The sequence below is a fragment of the Protopterus annectens genome, chromosome 6.part0 (assembly GCF_019279795.1).
Source record: "Protopterus annectens isolate FY-2018-M chromosome 6.part0, PAN1.0, whole genome shotgun sequence".
NCBI lineage: Eukaryota > Metazoa > Chordata > Ceratodontiformes > Protopteridae > Protopterus > Protopterus annectens.
In genome coordinates, this window is record NC_056737.1 from 396,560,011 (window position 1) to 396,583,488 (window position 23,478).

The window sequence follows — 23,478 nt, forward strand, 5'->3', positions numbered from 1 at the left end:
GAGTGTAGCTTGCTTACAGTGGTCACTGAAGGTGTTTGTGTACTCTAAATCAGCCACACAGTGAATGTTCACAGTTCATATCACAACTGTTTTATTTCTTTTGTTAGCTTTGTCAGGGAGAGCAGGCAAGCATGTCAGCAGCGGAGTATGGCAAGCTGACAAGGAGCCAGTTGGCTGAGATGTACCAGGCTAAAGGACTTGTGCATGCCAATATGACTAAAGTAGACATGATTGCAGATTTAGTCACAGCTTCATCAGAGAATAGCAACCAGAATGACAATCAGCCTGGCCATGGAGATGTACAACTCTCAGGAAATGGACAGATCAACATTTCTATAGAGGACTTAAAAATCCATCTGGAGTTAAAGAGACTTGAGTTGGAAGCCAAGCGTTTGGTTCCTGACCCCCTTACTCCATGGTAAAGCTGCAACTGTGTTTTCCAAACTGTCTGATAATGACTGTTTAAATTATAATGTTGTAAAGAACTGTTTGCTAGATTTTTTTAAGTTAACACCTGAAGCTTATAGAAAAAAAAATTTAATGAGCATAGACACAAGGCAGATGAAAGTGTGTGTGAATATGTTGCTGAATTAAGCACTTATTTTCATAGGTGGGTGAGTGTATGTCAGGTCACCACTTCTGAAGGGCTAGAAGACAATTTGGTGAGGGAACAAGCCCTTAGCTCTTTGCCTGAGGACATGAAAATCTGGTTAGCTGATAGACAATGCCTTACTTTAGATGAGTTGGGGAAGAAGGGAGACCTATACCTAGCAAGCAGGGCATCCCTGCACAGGAAAGGGACACCCAGTGCTGCTCATGGGTCTAAGGGAACCCATGGTGGGCAGCCCAGACTGCCCTAACAGAATCTGCCAGTAGCAGGGGAAGCCACTAGTCCAGGTACATGCCCAGGACCTAGGGTTAAATGTTTTAAATGCAACCAGTGGGGACATGTAGCATACAGTTACACGCAGTCAGGCTGGGAGACAGGCATGTGGGTCTGGTAGCCTGGGGGAGACTGAGACAGACTGCACACTTGCAGCCAGGACTGGTGAGGTGGTTACTTCAAGGAGGGAGCTACCCTGTAGCAGTGAGACTGAAGGTGAGCCACAGCTGCTTGTGGGTACTGATGTCCCCTTGGACAGAGTGACGGCAAGGGCAGAGGTGAGCAGTAGTACCCAGGATGACAGTGAGTGTCAGAGGATACCAGACTTCCTGTGGAAGGTGAGCTGTGAAGGGTTACAAAGAGAGTTGAGATAGGCTCAGCTCTCAGACCCTACATTACAAGGCCTGAAAGAGGTAGTTAATGAGGCACCTGATTCTCAAGGGAAGGGGGAATCTGTATACTAGGACAAAGGGTTACTGTATAGAGAGTAGACCCCTCAGTGAGGGCTAGAGGGTGAGAGAATACAGCAGTTCATAGTGCCAGAGCCTACCATCTGGCACTTCTAGCCATAGCCCATGATATTTTCTTTGCAAGTCATATGGGCATAAAACATACAAAGAGACGTATTATGCAGAACTTCTATTGGCCTGAGATTTCCAGAGATGTAACAGGGTACTGCAGGACCTGTGAGCAGTGCCAAAAGGTAGGCAAGGCAGAAGACAAGGTGAGAGCTCCTTTGATGCCTTTGCCTGTGATTGAGGAGCCATTTCAAAGGGTAGCTATGGATACTGTGGGGCCTCTGAGTACCCCAAGTTCCACAGGGAAGAAAGTATATTCTAGTAGTAATAGATTATGCTACCAGATACCCTGAGGCAGTGGCTCTGTCCTCCACTGAGGCAGAAAAGGTGGCAAATGCTTTGTTAGAGATTTTCAGCAGGGTAGATTTCCCAAAAGAAATACAGACTGACAGAGGTGCCAATTTCAGGTCAGACTTGCTGGCTTGTCTGTGGAAGTACTGTGGGGTGAAGTACCTAAAGACAACCCCCTACCATCCCCAGATTAATGGTCTTAAGAGGTTAAACTCTAAACTCAAGACCATGCTATGGGCATTTGCAGACCAGTTTAAGAGGGACTGGGACAAATATTTGCTCCATCTGTTTGTTTACAGAGAGGTTCTCCAGGAATCCACAGGCTTTTCATCCTTTGAGTTGTTGTATAGCATAGGGTGATGGGACCTCTAGATTTAATTAGAGATGAATGGGAAGGTAAGTGTGAATCCAACAAGGAGTCTGTTTTGGCATATGTTCTAAACCTCAAGATAAGGCTCAGGGAACTCACGGGCTTGGCCCATGTTAACATGATGAAACTTTACCATGATAGGGAGGCCCTTGTGCTGAGTATTTACAGTGGATTGCAGGAGGAGTCTGAGGAAGATTTGGTGACTGATCTCCTCAGTGAGGCTCAGACTGACACCTCAGTGGAAGGGGTAGCAATGTCCCAGCAGCTATCTCCTACCCAGGTTTGAGAAATCCAAGCAATGTTACAGGAGTTTGGGGACATGTTCACTGGGAAACCAGGGTGCACCCACCTAGTGCAGCACTATGTGGCTACAGGACCCCAAAGGCCTATTAGGCAGGCCCCTTATAGGTTGCCTGAGAGAGTCAAACAGACTCTGAGGGAGGAAATTCAAGAAATGTTGGAACTAGGGGTAATTCAGGAGTCCAGCAGTCCCTGTGCCTCCCCACTGATGTTGTTACAAAGAAGGATGGCAGCACCAGGTTTGGTGTGGACTACATGAAATTAAATAGTCACACAGAGTCAGATGCTTACTCCATGCCTAGGACAGATGAAGCCCTAGAGCAGCTGGGTGGGGATAAGTATCTTACCACTTGATCTTACCAAGGGTTACTGGCAGGTGCCCTTGACTCCCAGTGCTAGAGAGAGGTCAGTCTTTGTGACTCCTTTTGGCTCATATGAGTTCACAAAGATGCCCTTTGGGATGAAAAATGCCCCAGCGACTTTCCAGAGGTTGGTAGATCATATCCTAGCAGGAGCAGGAGATTTTGCTCTTGCTTACCTAGATGATATTTCCATCTACAGCCATTCCTGGCAAGAGCACCTTCACTATGACAGGGAGGTGCTGGGCAAACTACAGAGGGCAAGGTTGACCATTAAGCCCAGCAAATATCAGTTGGGTATGGCAGAGGTCTCCTACCTAGGACATAGAGTGGGGAGTGGTAAGATCAGACCAGAACCTGCCAAAGTGGAAGCCATTCAGGCATGGCCTGCACCTGTTATCAAAAAGCAGGTGAGAACATTTTTAGGGACAGCATGGGTACTACAGAAAATTTGTCACCAGTTATAGTACCATAGCTGCTCCCCTCACAGACCTAACATGGAAAAACAGGCCAAATAAGGTAGTGTGGACCCAAGCATGGAAGCAGGCATTCCATAAGCTTAAAGGAGCTTTGGGGGGACCCCCTGTGTTAGCCAGTCCAGATTACAGCAAATAATGTATTGTGCAGGTGGATGCTTCATAACATGGGGTGGGGGCTGTAGTTAGCCAGATTTCTTCAGAGGGAGAAGAGTATGCACTGGTTTATCTCAGTCGTTGGCTCCAACCCAGGGAGGAATGCTATGCAGCTGTAGCAAAGGAATGTCTAGCCATAGTGTTGGCACTGCAGAAACGTCAGCCTTATCTGTATGGAAGGAAATTCACTGTAGTTACAGACCACAATCCCTTAACATGGCTACATCTAGCCAGCCAGGAAAATGCCAGTTACTAAGGTGGAGCCTAGGGTTGCAAGCATATGATACGACAGTGCAGTACCGCAGTGGGGTTAGCAATGCCAATGCAGATGGGCTCTCAAGACAGGGAATGAGGTAAGGTATTCCTAGATAGGCTCAACCCTCTCAAGCAACATTTCTCAAGGATCACTTGAAAAAATAGTTTGAGTTCTCATGGGGGGGGGGGGTTGTGAGGCTGCCAGCCCTGCTAGCTAGAATTTTGTAAATAATCCTATGTCATTTGTAAATATTATATGATCCATAGGCTTCTCTTACAAATGTAAGAAAACTATATGTTATGTGTGTGTTAAACTGTATGTTATGTGCCGAGCTTCAAAAATGCAACCACAGTCCACCCTGTTGGAGAAGAGCAGAAATGCATATGGACTCTATGCCTATGCAAATGTATGTTTTCATGGTGGAAGTTGGAACATACAGAGTTAACTTACAAACTCTGAGAAAATAAGTGAAGTGTTTTACAATGTGCTATAAAGTTAGTTAATACAGCAGAGACAGAATGTCTGCAGCTAGAAATTATTTCTATTGTCTAGAAACAGAAATAATTACAGGTTTCAATGGTAAAAGTATTTAACTGTTTTTACAACTTCCAGTTCCAGGCAACTTCTTAGGGAGAAGTATTTTTGACACAGAGGTGGCAAAGAATGATGTAATCTGAGATAACCCAGCAGAAATGTTTGATAGTAATTTAAGAACTATCTCAGAGAGTGAGTCTGTGCATTTTGTATTTATCTTTGGATCTGACAACATTCTCTAATCAGCACTTCTTGGCTTGCTCTGTAAGTAAGACTTACATCATAGTACCTCTCTTACAGATAGATAGGAATATAGAAAGATTAGTTTAGATGTTTTCTGTATTTATATGAGACTGTCCTGCAATGTTGTTTTAAACTATTTCCTGTAATTCTGAACTCTATTGTCACTGTGTTGAGTTATTGAGTATTGTCATGTGCTTGTATTATTAAATATATTTAAACCTTTTAACTGTGGCTGGTTTGTTTAGAGATATTTAAGCTCTTAGAGTACTTGCATATGTATTTGGGGACACTGTACAGGCCACTTTTAAATAGCCTTGCTGTTGGGCACACTTACCATCTGGATAATAGTAACATTACACAGTAGAATTGGTCACCCTTTGGGAAGGGCCTTATAGTAGCTGATAAAGAGTGGTTGGTGGCACCTGGTACTACCTTATAGTCTGGGCAGAAGGGGGCATAGCTAGTGAACCTGTGCCAGCCTTCCCCAGGAGTGTTTGTGTGTTTGTATACAAATCAAATCTTAAAGTAAGTGTGTAAGTCAGCTACTAGGGCATGGACATGAAGCACTGGTTCGACAGACAGGGTGCTGGAGGTTTTGGCTTGACCACTTGGCTAAGATCATAACACTATAGCTGTGTTAGTGGGGAGTCTTACTGAGGATCTGCAGAGAGAGGGAGAAATGATCCCCAGACTGAATGTGATCTCTGTGTGCTCTTAAGGGAAATTGTACTTTACAGTGTGTGTACTCATCATCCTTCCAATGTGCACATCCCTCACTGGTGCTAGTGGTGAGGGATGAGGCTCCTTGATTACTGGGCCAGTGTGGGGGCATCACACAAGTGTATAATCATGGAATACTACACTTATTTACATATTTACATAAAAAGAAGGAATAACAGCTTGACAGGAATATAACAGACAGAGGATGATAGTGGTAAGCAGATAAAGTTAAAGGTGGATGTCAGAGACATAGGAACAGGAGTGAGGAGTGGAAGTAGGAGAAGACCCTATCCCAGATTTACAACTGAATTGAACAAGTCACTCCAACATTGTTACTGTGGTCTTTTAATAATGTCTTCTTGAAACTGCACCCATTTCTTTACTGTTTCACCTTACTCTTATGTGGGAGTAAGTAATGCAGAAAAAGAAAGCAAGTGTGCATTACGTGTCTATGCATGTGTGTGTGTGTGTGTGTGTGTGTGTGTGTGTGTGTGAGAGAGAGAGAGAAAGATGCAAACCTAAACACCATAAATTTTATTTGTTTCCGGCAAAAACAAAGCTGTAATCAGAATTTTATAAATGTATTCATGATGCCTCATTATGTCTTTGTATGTGTGTTGAAAATCATAACATCACACACTTAGACAACTTGTTTATTAACTCATTCATTAGAGTAGACTGGCCCACATCACCTTTTTGAAAACTGATATACTAAAAGTTATAATACTGAAAGAACAATGTTGAAATAACAAAATTCTGGAATGTTAAAATGTTAAAATCAAAACACCTGCTATCCTACATATGTAGAGAACTGAACTTGTCGCCCTGCAGCCCTACTTTGGTGCTCATTTATAATTTTCATTAACAAGGAAGTGATGTTGTTTGTTGACTGGCTGTGTGTTGGAACAGTGTGTGCATGTATGTAGTACTGGTATATTGTTTGTTGACTGGCTGTGCATTGGCACAGTGTGTGTATGTAGTACTGGTATATTGTTTGTTGACTGGCTGTGCATTGGCACAGTGTGTGTATGTAGTACTGGTATATTGTTTGTTGACTGGCTGTGCATTGGCACAATGTGTGTATGTAGTACTGGTATATTGTTTGTTGACTGGCTGTGCATTGGCACAGTGTATGTATGTAGTACTGGTATATTGTTTGTTGACTGGCTGTGCATTGGCACAATGTGTGTATGTAGTACTGGTATATTGTTTGTTGACTGGCTGTGCATTGGCACAGTGTATGTATGTAGTACTGGTATATTGTTTTGTTGACTGGCTGTGCACTGGCACAGTGTACGTATGTAGTACTGGTATGCTGCTAGTAGGTATTTTGAGTTCAGAGTTGTAAAGTTTCAACACTTTGACATTTTAGGACTTTGTGTTCAGTATTATGACTTCCACTATATCACTTTTCAGGAGTTATCACTTACCCAAATCAGACAGTTTATATGATAATTAAAAAGACAATAAAATATGAGCCATAGTCTAATATTCTGTATTACCTCACCATACCATGCTGCATAATTAATATGTCTCTTAGTAAATGCATAAAAACAGAGTTTTTTTTTCCTGACTTCACTGTTATCGTCTCTCCCAGCTTTTCCATCACTTCATGTTTTAACTTCTGTTTAATAAATCAATGTCCTGGGAAAAGTAAGCTTGTTTGGTAGTGTGTGTAGGGTACAGATTATATGAATTCCATATTAAACAGATTACAGCTGTGTGGCTGCACAGTGTTGATGGGCCTGAAAATATAATAATAAAGTTAAATTAATCTACTAATTCACCTTACAATTTACAGGAGCCTCCTTTGGCACAGAATTGCCAGAACAAGCTACTGAGTAAAAAACAACCATATAGGCACTCACTGTCTAATAATGTTGCTGGCAAAAAAAGTCAGACTGATAAAGAAATATGCAACTTCTCAGATCCCCCAAATATATGTATAAACCACACGTAAGCTGCCTTGGGGGATCTTGTCAGGCTGTTTAAATTACAGGTGCTAAATAACTATGTGTATTATGTTACAAAGTCTTCTCAGGAGGAATACAAAGATGTGTGTGGACATGTCTGGAGATGTGCACTTCCACAGAATTTAACAGTGGAATTTTTATTAGAATGAAGACAGTATGACCCTTACTCAATCAGTGATGAAACTTTGCACATTCCTGCCACTACACAATCTAGATATGGATTACTAAAATAAAGGGAATGCACAAATGCATTCTGTTACGGATATACAGTTCCTTAAGAAAGCAATAATAGCAGTGCAGGAAAGCACAAAAGTCTTGCTTAAGTTTTATGTAACAGATGCATAATTTTTAAAAATCTCACTTGAAAATGACAGGGATTTTTTTTCCCCTTAAAACACGATTCTTTTAATTTCTTTCTTTTTTTTTCACCTGCTGATAGTTCCCTCTGAGTGACCGTTTTACCTTCCCCATGCTTCTCAATGTATACATGCATATCTGTGTGCAGGATGGGGGAGTTAGATTCTATCTGTAACTCCACATTTCCAAATGATAATTTAATAATAAGATATACACACTCTAAGAATATCCACAGTGGATATAAAAAGTGTACACACCCCTGTTAAAATGCCAGGTTTTTGTGATATAAAAAATGAGACCACAATAAATCATTTCAAAACTTTTCTCACCTTTAATGTGACCTATAACCTGTACAATTCAATTGAAAAATAAATCTGTTAGGGGAAAAATATAAAAAAATAAAAAAACGTACAATAAGCTGGCTGCATAAGTGTGTACACCCTTTGTTGAAGCACCTTTTGATTTAATTACAGCATTCAGTCTTCTTGGGTACACACCTGCCATCAATTAAAGAGACTCTGATTAACCTTAAATAAAGTTCAGCTGTCCTAGTAGGATGTTGCTGACATTTATTCAGTTGCCTGCTACAGCAAAAGCCATGGTTTGCAGACAACTTACAAAGCATCAAAGGGATCTCATTGTTGAAGTTTATCAGTCAGGAAAAGGGTACAAAAAAATTCCACAGCATTGGATATACCATGGAACACAGTGAAGGCAGTCATCAAAAAGTGCAGAAAATATGGGACAACAGTGATGTTGCAAAGAACTGGACATCCCTCCAAAATTGATGAAAAGACAAGACGAAAACTGGTCAGGGAAACTGCCAAGAGACCTACAGCAACACTGAAGGAGCTGCAGGAATTTCTGGCAAGTACTGGTTGTGTACTACATGTGACAACAATCTCCTGTATTCTCCATATGTCTGGACTATGGGGTAGTGTTGCAAGATGGAAGCCTTTTCTTACACTAAAAAAACATCCAGGCCTGGCTAAAATTTGCAAAACAGTACATCAAGTCTCCCAAAAACATGTGGGAAAATGTGTTATGGTCTGATCAGACCAAGGTTGATTCCAAAAGGTAGGTTTGGCACAAAAGCAACACTTCGCATCACCAAAAGAACAACATCCCCACGGTAAAGCACGGTGGTGGCAGTATAATGCTTCGGGGTTGCTTTTCTTCAGCTGGAACTGGGGCTTTACTCAAGGTAAAGGGGAATTATGAAAAGTTCGAAATATCAGTCACTTTTGGCCCAAAACCTTCAGGAGTCTGCTAGAAAGCTGAAGATGAAGAGGAATTTCACCTTTCAACACAACAATGACCCCAAGCATACATCAACATCAACAAAAGAATGGCTTCACCAGAAGAAAATTAAAGTTTTGGAATGGCCCAGCCAGAGCCCAGACCTCAATCCAATAGAAAATCTTTGAGGTGACCTGAAGAGGACTGTGCACAAGAGATGCCCTCACAATCTGACAGATTTGGAGCGCTTTTGCAAGGAAGAGTTGGCAAATATTGCCAAGTCAAGATGTGCCATGCTGATAGACTCCTACCCAAGAAGACTGAATGCTGTAATTAAATCAAAAGGTACTTCAACAAATTATTAATTTAAGGGTGTGCACACACAACAAAGTATTAGTTTAAAGGTGTGTGCACACACAAGAAAGTATCAGTTTAAGGATGTGCACACACATGCAACCAGCTTATTGTATGTTTTTTATTTTTTATATTTTTTTCAATTGAATTGTACAGGTTATAGGTCACATTAAAGGTGGGAAATGTTTTGAAATGAATTATTGTGGTCTCATTTTTTTATATCACAAAAACCTGGCATTTTAACAGGGGTGCGTACACTTTTTATATCCACTGTAGGAGTTTACTCCTGTTATTTGGCCCATTCCAAAAATAAATAAGCTATGCTACACATATGTAAAACAGGATTAGTGTTAGTCTGTGAATCCCTAAGATTCAGTTTCTACTGGAATACTTATGCTATAGAGGATAGGCATTTTACGGCACATTTCCCTACTTTTACTGTTTTAGTAAGAATGTTATATAATATATTGGCAAAGTTTATTTTATTGTGTATAATCTATGTCTGTCTCTGGGATTCATTGACATGTGGTACAAAACTTTGCAGTACTACATCTCCAGGAAATATCTGCATGAAGGAACACACAGCTAATCAGACATGTATTAGGCATTCAACAATACTAGCAGTACAAACAAAGGACTCCATAATTAAAGACAGGCATAGTCCTAATGGGAAAAGCAGTGCTAGGCTACAGTAGGGAGCATGATGTACATGACAGACATAACAATAAAGCCAGACTACCAGTGTCAAATCAGTGTGCATTCATGTGTGGCTTGTAGTGCCACATAACTGAAGCTCACTGTCATGTGGAATAAGAGGAACACAGCAACCAGCAGTTAGACCACTGTATATATACAGAACAAAATGTCAACCCTGTTTATTATATAAATGGGAAGGAAATAGAGTACGCAAGAAAGAAGTAAAGGAGGGAACAGTAAGCAGATGTAAACACTCAAGGGTAAGCATAGCCTCCATGTCTGCCAACTATCATGGTTCCCCCTCAGACAAACTTTGCATTGTACCCAAAGAAACTTCATTCAGGCAGCCATGAGGATTGTTTGTGCTCTCACCAGCATTCCCGCAATTACATTTTCTTTTGTCTTAACCTCACCCCTGGTGATGGCATGCAAACTTGTTTCACAACAGGGTCCCCTTTGTCTCCACATACATGCTCATCCACATGCCCCTCCCCCACATAGAAGCTAACATCACCTGCTTGGTAACCGCATCCACATCTTCCCACCACATCATTATAAGCCTCTACTGTCTAATCAAGACCTTGTCATTACAGCAGTAATGTGAGTCAAGCAGTAAATACCATCACTGCCCCTGGATGGGCATGACCAATTATCCCTACCTGCCCATCAAGCATTTAAACTTCTACTTGAAATTTGGTAACCTATGTCTTATCCCTCTACACAGCTGATGCAGGTGGGAAAGAGACCTTTCTGTAATATATGGAAAACAAAGGTAAGTCAGGAAGGTAGTGATAGATGGCTGTGGTTCAACAGAGGCAGACAGACAGGTAGTACAGATGGACAGACACACAAACAGAAAAACACAGAGACAGACAGGGATGGCAGACAAACAAAAGAGGATGAGGTCAGTGGATTGACGAGACATACAGAGTGTGGACAAGAAGTGGCAAGGTGGGTAGGGCATTGAACAAGGAATGACACATAAAGGAGGGAAAACACCAATATAGAGCTAGGATAGAGGTCTGTTATGGCTGGATGGCAGCCAAGCCTAAGGGGCAGCAATCCTGGCATTGCTCACCTGGGTGGCTATGTTATGGTCCAATTGCTCCTCAAGTGGCCTGATGGGTGGAAGCACTTTCTGTTGTCAAAGCTGGCAAACAGTCACTGCTACATGTTGGTAGCCATCTGCCACCACCATCAATACCAGGAAACTAGAACAAACCCCACAAGACTTTCAGTCCCTCTTCTGAAGCAGCCAAGGAGGACACCAGTTACACCCAGGTCACCTCCAGCAAGTGGCCCATCATTCTCCTTGCTGAGATGTGGACTTGGTGGCCACTGGCAAAACAACACCATGGGCAGTGGCCAGTACAGACCAATATGAGAATGGTATCACCTTCTTTTTTACAACTGACATGATGAAGGATGACATAACAGGAAAAAACTATTATGAGCATACGCTACAAACATAAATACAGGTGTACAGTGGACTGGTGCAGATGTCATACACACATGCCCTGCTAGGAGAATTACTTTATTCTCCTGTTACATCCAGCCATGTTATACTGTTGCTCCTTCATTGGTGGAAAAAAAAAATCTACTCCTAAGTGTATTTGTAAAACAAGCAAGATAGTAGGAGACAAGAGTGGAAAAAATGCTTATAGCATGACTTACTCCCTCTTTAACCTCTGCCTCCCATTGGTGAAGTAGGCTAAAGTGATGGCACCTCACATCACTGTATCAGTGTTGGCACTGCTCACCAGAACAGGCAATACCAATGACATATCCACTCAGCCTGGAAAGCACACGCCAAGCATCTACCTTCCAGATTGGGCCATTGTAGTGGCCCACAAGGTGCTCCTCAAAGTCCCTATGTAAAAACAACAAGAAAATATTGGTCTCCTCAGCACACCACACTGAAGCCCTGCATTCCACAGTGCCTGAAGTACCTAAAGCCACTCACTTAGGTTAGCTCAAGAAGCAAAACAGCAGTCCCATGTGCAAGGATGCACATTTATGAATTACCTATTAGACAATGTAGCACTACACTGTAGCACTATATGCCCCTTACAGTGCACTGCAGTACTGCACCACGGTGCTTAAGTATTCATTTGCTGTATGCAAGAGCACACTGGTCACATTTGTTGTGGTCACCATGATATGCACAGCTACTATCTGCATGTTTGGATAGCACAATGTGTTTTGGAAGTGATTCAGACACAGTGGCACTAAGTAGCTTTATTAGCACAAATACTGCCCTAATTGGATATTGTTAGCTCAATATAATATACAAGTGCCACTGTGGGAAACACTAATCATTAGAATACAACTGTGGATTAGAGGACGTTCAGCAAAGATTCTGTAGACGTGCAGCTTCACAGAGTTAAAGAAGGTATCCTGCCTGCTAAAGTACCTCAGCAAGAACAACAAATCCTGTGATGGATGTTGTCACACTGAGGCTGTTCTTGTACTGTACGCATAATTGGGAACAAAATACAATAGCATGGCATTGCACTGTCTGCCTATCACTATAGGGACAGGATAATTATGTACAATAGAAACCTTATGAAAGACAAACTGCAGGGGGATTGGGGTTCCAAGGCCAATTGTTGAGACATGGTTGCAGTATGTAATTTGTGAGAAAGGGTCTGTAAAGCATTAGCTGCACTTGATAAACAGGTGTATAAAAGGGTGGAGGTTGTGGCCATGTCTGCAACACAGAAATGGGGGAAGTCTGTGCAAAGCAGTAACTATGCCTGAAATACAAATGCACAATGGAAGTATGCTGTGGGCATACCATAAACACCCAGTAGCACATGTTACACCCATCAGGATCAATGGTCATGGTCATGCAGTTCTACTCCTTCCCTGCCCTGGACCACATCAAGCCCTAACACTGAAAGGCAACACATTGGACATTATCATTGGCTACATCTTTATAACCTGACCCCACCACTGGAGGATGTGATCCATGATTCACCACTACCTCCCAGAGTACATGGCTTCTGTGCTCTTTTCCCATGACCCAACTGTATCTCATAGTGCTATAGCCACCTGTCATTGTGCCCCCCCCAGTGTGTGGAAGTGATGATGACTGTGCCCTGTGCACCCTCTAACATGCATAGGTATGGTGAGTCCATGCACTGCTCTGAATAGCATCAATTGTGGTAACACTGTGTCATGGCCCATAGCTGTGAACAGAAGTCATCTTGTTGCCACTGTTGCAAGATATTGTGCCCACCTCTTCCTTAGAGGTAGTACTTTTGCTGTATATTCCTTCCCCCTCCCTTTGGTATGGAAGATCCTGCCAAGATGTTTATCTGCCACTTCATCTGTTCACACAATGCTGCATTATGCAGAATGACACACACACAAAAGGTTTGCTGAACATCTATGAACTGTATTGCAGTTCTCCTCCTGATGTGTCTAGAAAATAGAGGCACCCCTTGACCAGGCAGAACACCTAATCTACTATAATATTTGTTTTTGCATATGCTGCATTAAAGGTGATGTCCTGCATGGCTTCGGGTTGCAGATGGGGAAGTCAAACCAGGGGTATAGGGTATATCTAGCGTCTCCTGCAATGCTTAACAAACAACATATTATATGTGGCCTGCTCTGGGTTTGCAAGGTGCCCATCTATCATGTGCATATGTGTGTGTCAGTGCGTGTATATGTTTGTGTAGGAAGCTGCATCTACCAACCAGATGACCCTATGGGACATCCCTTCAGGAATCTTCGGCATACAGTAGGTCAGATGTGTGAATCATGGGAATTGCCCAGGTAGTGTATGGATACATTACTAAGCACTAGCTTGGTCAGCTTGCACCCTGTGCACTTCCACAAACTGGCACCCTTTCAACTCAAAAGTCTTCTCAAATTGAAGATAAAAAAAAAAATCTCTTGTGCTCTTCTTGTTAGTTACTACCACACACACACTCACAGATTGCTTCAGTGATGACCACAACTGCAGTGTCAGCATTCATTCATGAAACTGCGATTCCTTACAGCTTTATAAATCACTGCCATTACTGCACTACCACACCATCAGCATCTGCCAATCCCACCCCAGATAACTCACATCCAGGACAACTGCCCAATTTGCCATATCTTAATTATGTCTCTGACACATTATAAGTAATGCCCTAGGCAGTTAAGTGGATCAAAAGTCATTCCTGTTAATGTGTCTCACTCCCTCTGGACTAAGTAGGGTCTAGATAGTGATGTGCATGTGATCTATGGCTCCTAGTACCCCAGAGTAATGGAATGAGTCTCTGCACGGTACTGGTCTCTTCTCTGCAGACCTGGAAAACTAGATATGCTCCTCCATGTGTTGTAGTATAATGACAATGAACAGGATTCATGAGGATGACACCTTCGGTATTCCTAACATGGCCCCAGTAGGTCACTGAAAGTAGCTAAGATGGTTAAAGCTACATCTATCATTGGATCTACAGGAATGAACATACCATACATCTCCCTCAGTTCAGTTTGTGGGAGACACAGTTTGGCAAGATCCATTTTAGTTGCTCTACCCACATAGAAACAGTCCCCAATCTGTTTGTCTGTCAGCTGCTGGTATATCATGTGCGACTTGTCCCTCTTCCATTGACATGGCCAGCCATGACATACAGCATTTCAGGCACTGATTCTGATGGACGTGCTTAATACATGCGGCTGAGGTATTGCTGCTGCTAATACAAGCATCATTCCTGTCAGATACACCACATTTTTGGTATGGACAATGGTGCACTGCACCCATTTTATAGAGTTTGGAATTGATCTATCATTTTAAATGCTGCCATTCACATACACTGTGTGTCTCATTTCCATGTCATTCTGTACTTGTTAGCATGAGCTGCATAACATGTTATTTTGCCCCTCCCACCACCATACTGTCTTAGAATTGTCCACAACCTGCACTTTGCATGTGCTAATCATCTATGAACTCTATGAATACCAGTGTGTGTTTGTGCAAGTGTGTATGTGTGTGTTCCTGCATGTTTTAGTTCCTGTATAAAACTGAATTTCTTTTCAACAACAAAAAAAAAAATATTTACTTTCCAAGTGAAAAAAATGAAAATGCTAAGAAACAGTGAACAGTGAACACAACACATATTTCACTAAGCAGGATGGTGTCCTGGATTTTATAAAGGGGAAACTGTATACAAACACTATGGATATTGTACTACATTTACACCATAATTTAAACTCAAAACTCAAGTAGAAACTCTGTGTCTTAATACTACTTTTATTTAATGTGCAAATATGTTTGATAAAATGTGTAGTTATTTGTTCACAACACTGTTCTAGATTAAGATTTGTACATTAATTTATTATCTGTTTATCACACATAAATCAAATAAATGCCTTCCATAGGCAGTCCCAATGGAATATCTCCCTTTATTAGCTTCTTACTGCATAACAGTTGTTTTGCTTTAACTTATGGCAGATAAGCATTCAGAATCTATATACCTCTGTGCCTTACAAGAACAAATGTAGTAGTATACAAAATGGAGGTTTATTGCTATTGGCGTGGTTTATCTTTACTTTTATACAGTAACAGCTTAGATAAAGAACATTGTTACTACATGGTAGAGTAGATTTCTGAAGACCCACTGCAACACAAGTAATATAAAATTATACAAAATATCAAATGCATCACAATCGCAGTGAACTGTTATCTCCTAAATTGTTAATAACCTATGTAATGTCTTGCAGATCCTTTACAAGGTAACCCAAAGTATCCACAAGAAAGGAAGAGACCAACCATTGATGAAAAGTCTAACATTAATTAAATGTAATTGGCAAAGAACATGTTTCTTAATGTCCAGTTTCCTGGTGCTTTGGATAGTGGTGGACATTTTCTTCATCTCTCCAAGGTTTTAGTAACATAGTCATTGTTAAATCAAATATGATTTGAACATATTTTCATTTGAGATTTTTGTCCATGTTGCTATTATTTTTTTTCCAGGTATTACATGTATTTTATTGTTATCATTCTGGGAAGAGTGTTAGATTTTGAAGGAGCTTGCCCAGTTGATCTCTAAGCCCTTCTTATTCCAAATAACATTCCTTCTTGAAGTTTTAATATTTGTGGTAACCATCTAGTCAGCAAGTTTACAATATTTTGACCATCTGTACCTTCTGGTATCTCATACATGCTTACATTACTTATGCTGGATCTTTCTAGATCTAGTTTGTTTCATAGCCAGGTGATTTGATTAATAAGAAAGTCAGTGTGGTTTTCTTCCACTTGGAATCTTCAATCAGTGTCTTTCAATGAAACCTCAATGTCTTTTATCTGTTCTTTGTTTAGGTGATTTTCCCTCCTCTGCCTGCCAACCATTCAGTCATCCCATTTTTTCTGTAATGGTGAGAGATCTTCCTTTTAAAACCCATAGGGTGAGAGCCATTCATTCATGCCATCACCCAGGAAAACATTGTGAAGTTTGTCGCTCTTGCCAGAATCCCAGGAAAGACAGACATTTTGTATGAAGGTACCTTTTAGGCAATGCTATGAGGTTAAAACTACCAACATGAAAATGTCATCAAAATGCAAATTAAAGGTAATGTTGCTAAACGATAGGAGCCTAAACATGAAACTGCACTCATTGCAAGCATTCTTAACCCTGGAAGATGCTGACATTTGTGCAGTCAGAGAAACCTGGTTCAAAGCTGCGGAGAGCACCCCAGCCATTCCAGGTTACTCATCCTATCATACATTCAGACCCCCAAACCATGGGCAGCAAAGCAAAAGGAAGTAGAGTTGCAATATATATTAAAGACACACACACCTCCAGGATGGTCAAAAAGTATGGCATACAGGAGACACTCCAGGTGCAGCTAACCATTGACAAGATCCCGATTCAAATCATAGCTAGCTATAGGCCCCCAACTTTGAGTCAAGATGCCCAATCCACCTATCTGGACCTCTTCGAATCTATCTAGATTCAACCCTTTACCCTGATCCTGGGGGACTTTAACTATCCAATCATAGATTGGAAGAACTACTTATGCCACAACACAAATTCCCAGAGATTTCTTGATTTCATCAATGCAAATGCCTTGGACCAGCTGGATGACACCCCCACAAGACGTGATAATATCTTGGACTTGGTATTAACCAACATGAGTAACCACTGCATCATCCCTACAGTGTCATCCTCCCTGGTAATATCGGACCACAAAGTGGTCACTTTTAAAGTCACAATTCCCCCAGACCCCCCCTCCTTCAGCTAGGGTCAAAGAAACTTCTCCAAAGCTGATTATACTTTCCCTCAGGAGGCTGTAAACAGCTTTACAGCTCCCTCCCCCTCCATAGGTACTGGCACATATGTTCAAACCTACACCAAAGTACTTTATGAGCATTTATATTGCTGCATGGAATCAGGAATACCCAACAGGAGAAATCTTCCTCCTCAAGGAAGCGTAAACCTGTCCGGTGGACATCTGCAATAAATAAACTCTATAATAAAAGGAAAAATTGCTTTCCAGGATCAAGAAGGAGCAGCTAATTGGAAGCAATATCCTGCCTCTGCACTCATCCTCCCTGATCTAGCCCATTAATTCATATGTGATCACCAAAACTTCAAACCTTTTTAGCTTGTAAACCTCTTCAAAGTATCACTCTTCTTCTCCATCGCTTACCTCCATTTCTAATGTCACACATTTCATGAAATAACTACATACACTATGAACTATCTTCACTGTTTATTGAATAATTTGTCTTATGTATGCTTATTATGTTTCTTCTCCATTATTATTTTTCTGATAAAATGCATTTCATTGTATGTATACACTGCAACCCACTGACATTGTTAACACTACAATTGTAAACCTGTTTAGCTTTTCTCCCTGGGCCTCCGCTGAAAAAGGGCTACTTAGCTCAGTCGGACTAACCCAGTCAACAAATGTAAAATAAATAAATCTCTCCTTAAACTGAACAAGCAAATAAGGGCACTAGTGAAATCCTCCAAAGCAAACTTCGAGTCCACACTGGCCGCATCTACTAAAGACAGTCATAAGGCTTTCTTTACATATGTTCACAGTCCCAAAGAAAGCACTCAAATCTGCTCAGAACTGGTGGTCAAGGACACCATATACACAAAAGCCGTAGATATACCCAACCTGCTGGCAGACAGGTTCAGTGAAAATTTCACCCCTCTGTCCCTATTAGTAAATCAAGACCCAGCACCTTATCTCTAGGGAGCAAGTCATCACTGCCCTCTCAAAGGAAAAAAAATACAGCCTCCATAGAACCTGATAACATCCCAGGCTGCATCCTGCATGAACTCAGGCAAGAACTTGCAGCACCATTAAGCACCCTATTCAACCAAAGCCTGAGTATTGGCTTCATCCCTGCCAAGCGGTGGACTGCCACTGTCATCCCTTTGCACAAAGGTAGAACGTCCACCAATCCAGGAAATTATAGACCCATCAGTCTAACTAGCTTGATCTGCAAGGCCATGGAATGGATTACCATGGACCTCATTAATAAGGACATTGGCAACCTCCAAACACTCGATCCCACACAGTTTGGTTTCTTCAAGTGGAGGTCATGCCTGCTATGTTTAGCTGACTTCTTTGAGACAGTCACCAAAGCCATGAATGAGGGGAGGATGGTGCGCACCCACCTACCTTGACCTAGCCAAAGCCTTCAATACTATTCCCCACTCAGGTATAATACATAAACTCTCTCATCTAGGCATCAATCTATATGTTACCAGATGGGTAGCAAACTGGCTCACTAACAGAACCCACCTAGTCAAAATAGGGGAAGCCACCTCAAGCAGTAGACCCATAACGAGCAGTGTACCCCCAGGGTTCAGTCTTAGGGCCTCTGTTGTTTGGGATATACTTTTCTGAGGTGCAGGCCAAAACCAGTGGGCTATGGCTGACCATGTTTGCAGATGACTGCAAGCTGGGCGCTGTCATCAATTTCCCTAGTTATGTGGATATCTTCCAAGAGAGTCTCATCCAAATGACTGGTGCCAGAAACATGGCCTCAAAACTGAATGCCAAAAAATGCATCATCATACCTGCTGGGGAGAGTAACAGCCTCACAAATTAACACATTAATAACAAGGTCTAAGAACAGAATCAGTTGTGAGGGCCTTGGGAATCCAGATTGATAGCAAACTGACTTTTGACCACCATATTGCCTCCACTGTATGATAAGCTTTCTACATGGCCCACCTCATTAGTAAGGGTATCTCATTCAGGGACAAGGAGGTCATAACATCCCTGTATTCTTCCCTTATAAGGCCCACTATTGAGTACAATGCCCCTTTCAACATGTACCTCACAAAGCACATGCAGCAAAGCCAGGGCCTCAAACATCTACTCTACGCAGATAGGCTAAAAGCCCTGTCCCTCTACTTATTCTCCTACAGCCTCCTCAGAGGTGACCTCTGCCTGACATACAAAGCAATCTCAGACCCCGCCTTCATAAGATTGCTGCATATCCACAAGTCAAGCTCCACTTGAGAACCCACAAGTACAACCTCAACCTGGTCTGTGACATCAATAGGACTTGGTGGGAATTTGTGTCCCAGCGGCTCCCCCTTCTGTGGAATAGACTCCCTCTCCATGTCAAGCAGAGTACCTCATTAACCCTTTTTAAGCGCAACCTGGATAACTGGATGGGGAACAGAAAATACACCCCTGGGATTCCACCTGTGTCCCTGCTGGACAGGGGCATTGGGTGCTGACTTGTCAGAACATGGGCTAAACTCTTGGCTAGGTTTGTAAGGGCCTCAGGGCCAATAGCCTAGTAACTTCCTATGATCCTAGAACACCTCCTTGGGTGGTGACACCTACATTACTGCAGGGACAACCTATGTCCTTCTACCATTATGCATATGCTGCTTTGTGTGGCCAACAAGCGCAATCATCACCAGCTGTAGTGGCTATGCTCACATTGCCCCTGCACTACTCCCCACCCATTCAACTCTATCTATACCCTGTGGCAGTGATCAGGTCAAAAGCAATGGCACATTAGTCAGGGCCAGAACCTGAACCCCCACAGGATGGGTACGCCTATCCCACAGACAATGCATTACGGGTGCAAGCCAATAATCAAACCTTGGTTGCTGTAGGCACAGCTCTATCCCTGTATAATGTTAGCATAACTTTTATCTGTTTTTTTCTCTTTGAATGACTGTTTTTAATAATTCTGTTTGTTTGGCACAATTTTCTTGTATCATTATTTTTTTAATATTGGAACCAATTGATTTTTAAGTTACAAGTCCTGAAATGAAGATGTTAAAAGATGGAATCTTTTTTTCAAAGAATGTTCTGTTTGGATATTTTTGAGGTGCTCATTCTTTTCTCCTTTGTCTTCTTGTCTGTACAGACTCAGGTCAAGTGATACTGGAAAATCAGATAATTTATTCAAAACAGTATTTCTCACCTAATTTTCTATCAGGAATGATAACTGTTGGTCTTTGTAGATAAGATCTTTCTCTTTATAAGTTATTAATCAAAAATGAAGACCGATATGGCTTTCCTCTTTGTTCGGGCTGCTGTTTACGTTTGAAACTTCTAACCTAGAGAAATAAGACTTCATTATTTTCATCTTTGTTTGAACTATGGACTTGAACATTAAAAAGGCATTGAAGCAGTAAAGGCTGTTTATACACATAGAAGAAGAAAAGACAATATAACCTGACTTTACATATTAGGGAGCTCAAGCATTTATATTTTGCCAGTATGTCACTTACAGGTCTATATTATATGCTCAAAGAGACTTTTCTTCGAACATATAATAACCGACACAAAGAATGAACGCTCTAAAGCACAAACAGCCACCTCCACAAATTTTTTCCTCGGGGGGAAAAATTCACGGCGCCATACTCAAAAACATAAACTTCAAAACCCTAATTACCCCCTATGTGGGGAGGATGTGCACCCCACACACTGCCAACTAAATATACCAACTCCAAGATCGCTCTACATTGGGGAAAAGGGCAATTCCCAGTAACAGCCAACTGAATTTTATCCCAAGGAAAAAAATTGCGGATGTGACCATTCGCTTTTTATGTGTTGATGATTATATGTTTAAAGAAAAGTCTCTTCAACCATATAATATAGACCCATCACTTACAGCTGTTGAATGATTATAGAAAATCAGTGATAATTATACTATTGTGATTTCTAATTAATGGTAAGAGTAGTATCATTTAACTGTACTTAATCGTTTTTTTCTGCTGTCATTTATCTGTTTGAAAATGTTTGTTTTATTATTTCCCATGCAAGCATATAGTTACTTGTATATTTAATGATCTTTATCTGCATGAGCTGGTGGTAACTCACGTGGGTATAAAAAAAATCCAATGGCACATACAAAAAAAAAATGAGGGATGTTCCCTGGTGTGCCAGAAAAATGGTTTCCTAATTAATAGCGATACTACCTCAGGTTACTCCTAAAATAGGCTACAGGCCCTAGTGGGACTAACCTGGTCAAAAAAAAAAAAAATCAAATAAATAATCTCAATTACAAAGCCTGTGTCTGGTGGTTTATTTCTAGCACATAAGGTATTGGCATCCACCTTTTGAACAGTGACGTTCATAGTCATAGCTACAAACAAATAAGTTAATTAAATCCAGATAGCTTAAGTGCCCAGATTAAGGGAATTACCTCAGTCACTTTGTACTTTATATTTTATTTATTTTTAATTTTACATTTCTTTACTGGGAAGGTCCACTGGGCTGAAAAAAGCTCCTTTTCAGTAGAGGCCCGGGGAAAAAAGCTTCACATTAAGAAGAAGAAACAAAGTTACAATAAAAAAAACAGCATAAGTACAAGTCTATAAACATAAAAATTCTAGTAAGAGTCTCAAGTATTTTTACAACTTATGGAGGCATGCTCCATATACCCAAAAACTTTAAATCAGGAACGTAACAAGTAGGTACTGCATTGGAAGTATGTCAATAACAAAAATTTCAATGTACAATTTGTGGAAGAGTTTACATCTTAAATAAGCATATTTAGAATTTTGATGAGTAGGTAAAAAAAAAAAAAAAGGTTTGACTGGACAGGGAATGAAACATTTTCCTTCCATTTGAGTCTAGCAGATAGGTGGCAAGGTAAAAGCTAGTAAACAGTATTAGTAATACAGAAAGTAAAGGAGGCATGCAATATGACCTGATGTCTTTAAGACATTATGAGCTTAGAGTTTTACAGCAGTGGAGTCTTATTAATAGACTAAAAAAGAACTGTAGAGCAGGTGTAGTGAAACTACCCAGGCATTATTAGCAAATAGAGAGCTTAAAGTAATACAGCAGTGTAGTCTAATGATAGACAAAAAAGTACTGCAGAACAAGTGTAGTAAAACTGTGGAAGCTTGTTGGAAAAAGGAGAGGGTGAGAGGGGAGGGGGTATAGTAATGGAACAGAGGATGGGATAGTGAGAGGACAGATAGGATGAAAGCTATTAGAGACATTAATAAGAGATAGTGTGTGAGGAGGAGTGTGAAAAAAGGAGATAAGAGAGGAGGGATAGATCACCCAGGGTTGTTACAGGAGCAGAGCCAATTGTTGGTGAGGTGTTCTTTCAGTCGTGTTTGAAACTTTAGTGTGTTGTTAGTATTGATGATTGTTTGGGGTATGGCATTCCAGATTTTGGATATCTTGTTTGATATAAGGAAGTCTCTGGGGAAATTGTTGGATTTAGTTACTTCTAAAAGATGGTTGTTCTTTGGGATCTTTTGATATTATAAGGGATGAATAAGGTCTTTTAGTCTGGACAGTTTCTAGAATGATGAAAGACATTGTTGAAAGTTATTAGGTTTGGTAGTTACGTCCATTTTAGATGATTCAGTGAGTTGCAGTGGTGTGATCTGTTACTTTTGTTACTCTGTTGTAGCAGGATTCCAGTGTAATCAGGTCTGATTTCCTAAGATTAGTGAATATAGGTGAGGCATAAAGAAGAGACAAGAGTAAGTGTGTGTTGACTATGGAATTTCTGGTGGTATTAGTGAGGAAAGGTTTGACTCTATACAGTGAGCCTAGTTTGATGTGTACCTTTTTGATGGTAGTAGCTAGATGCTTACTAAATCTAAGATTTTTGTCAATAGTAACACCAAGAGGTTTGGTGAATTCAACAGGTTCTATTTTAGTGTTATTAGTGGAATGGATGATGAAGGCTGGATGTAGACTGTGCTTTTTGTCAGTGAAAAGCATAAGTTTAGTCTTGTTGAGGCTGAGGATAAGTTGGTAGTTGGAGAGGAATTTTTCAATGTCTTTTCGGGTAGTTTGTGGTTCTGGGAAAGACTGCACTGAGCATATAATTGAGGGGTCATCTGCATATTGGACTGTGTTTGCATGTTTGAAAGCTGAGTGGAGTTTATTGGTGAAAATAATGAACAGAAGTATTCTGAGTCTGGATCCTTGTGGTACACCAATAGTGACAGGAAGTAGAGGGAAGAGTTCATCTTGTCATTTTACTGCTTGTTGTCTGTCAGACAGGTAGCTTTTAAACCAGTGAAGGGCTGTTAGGGAAAGATTTAGGGTGGCTAACTCATTGAGCAGTGTATGATGGCAAACAGTATCAAACATTTTAGACATATTGAGAAAGACAGTACATGCAAGTTGTCAAGAATTTTGAATTTGAGTTGGTAAAGCTGGCAAGTGTTGTAGTGGTACTGTGTTTGGGTTTAAAACTGTGTTGGGATGTGGCTAGGAGGTTATT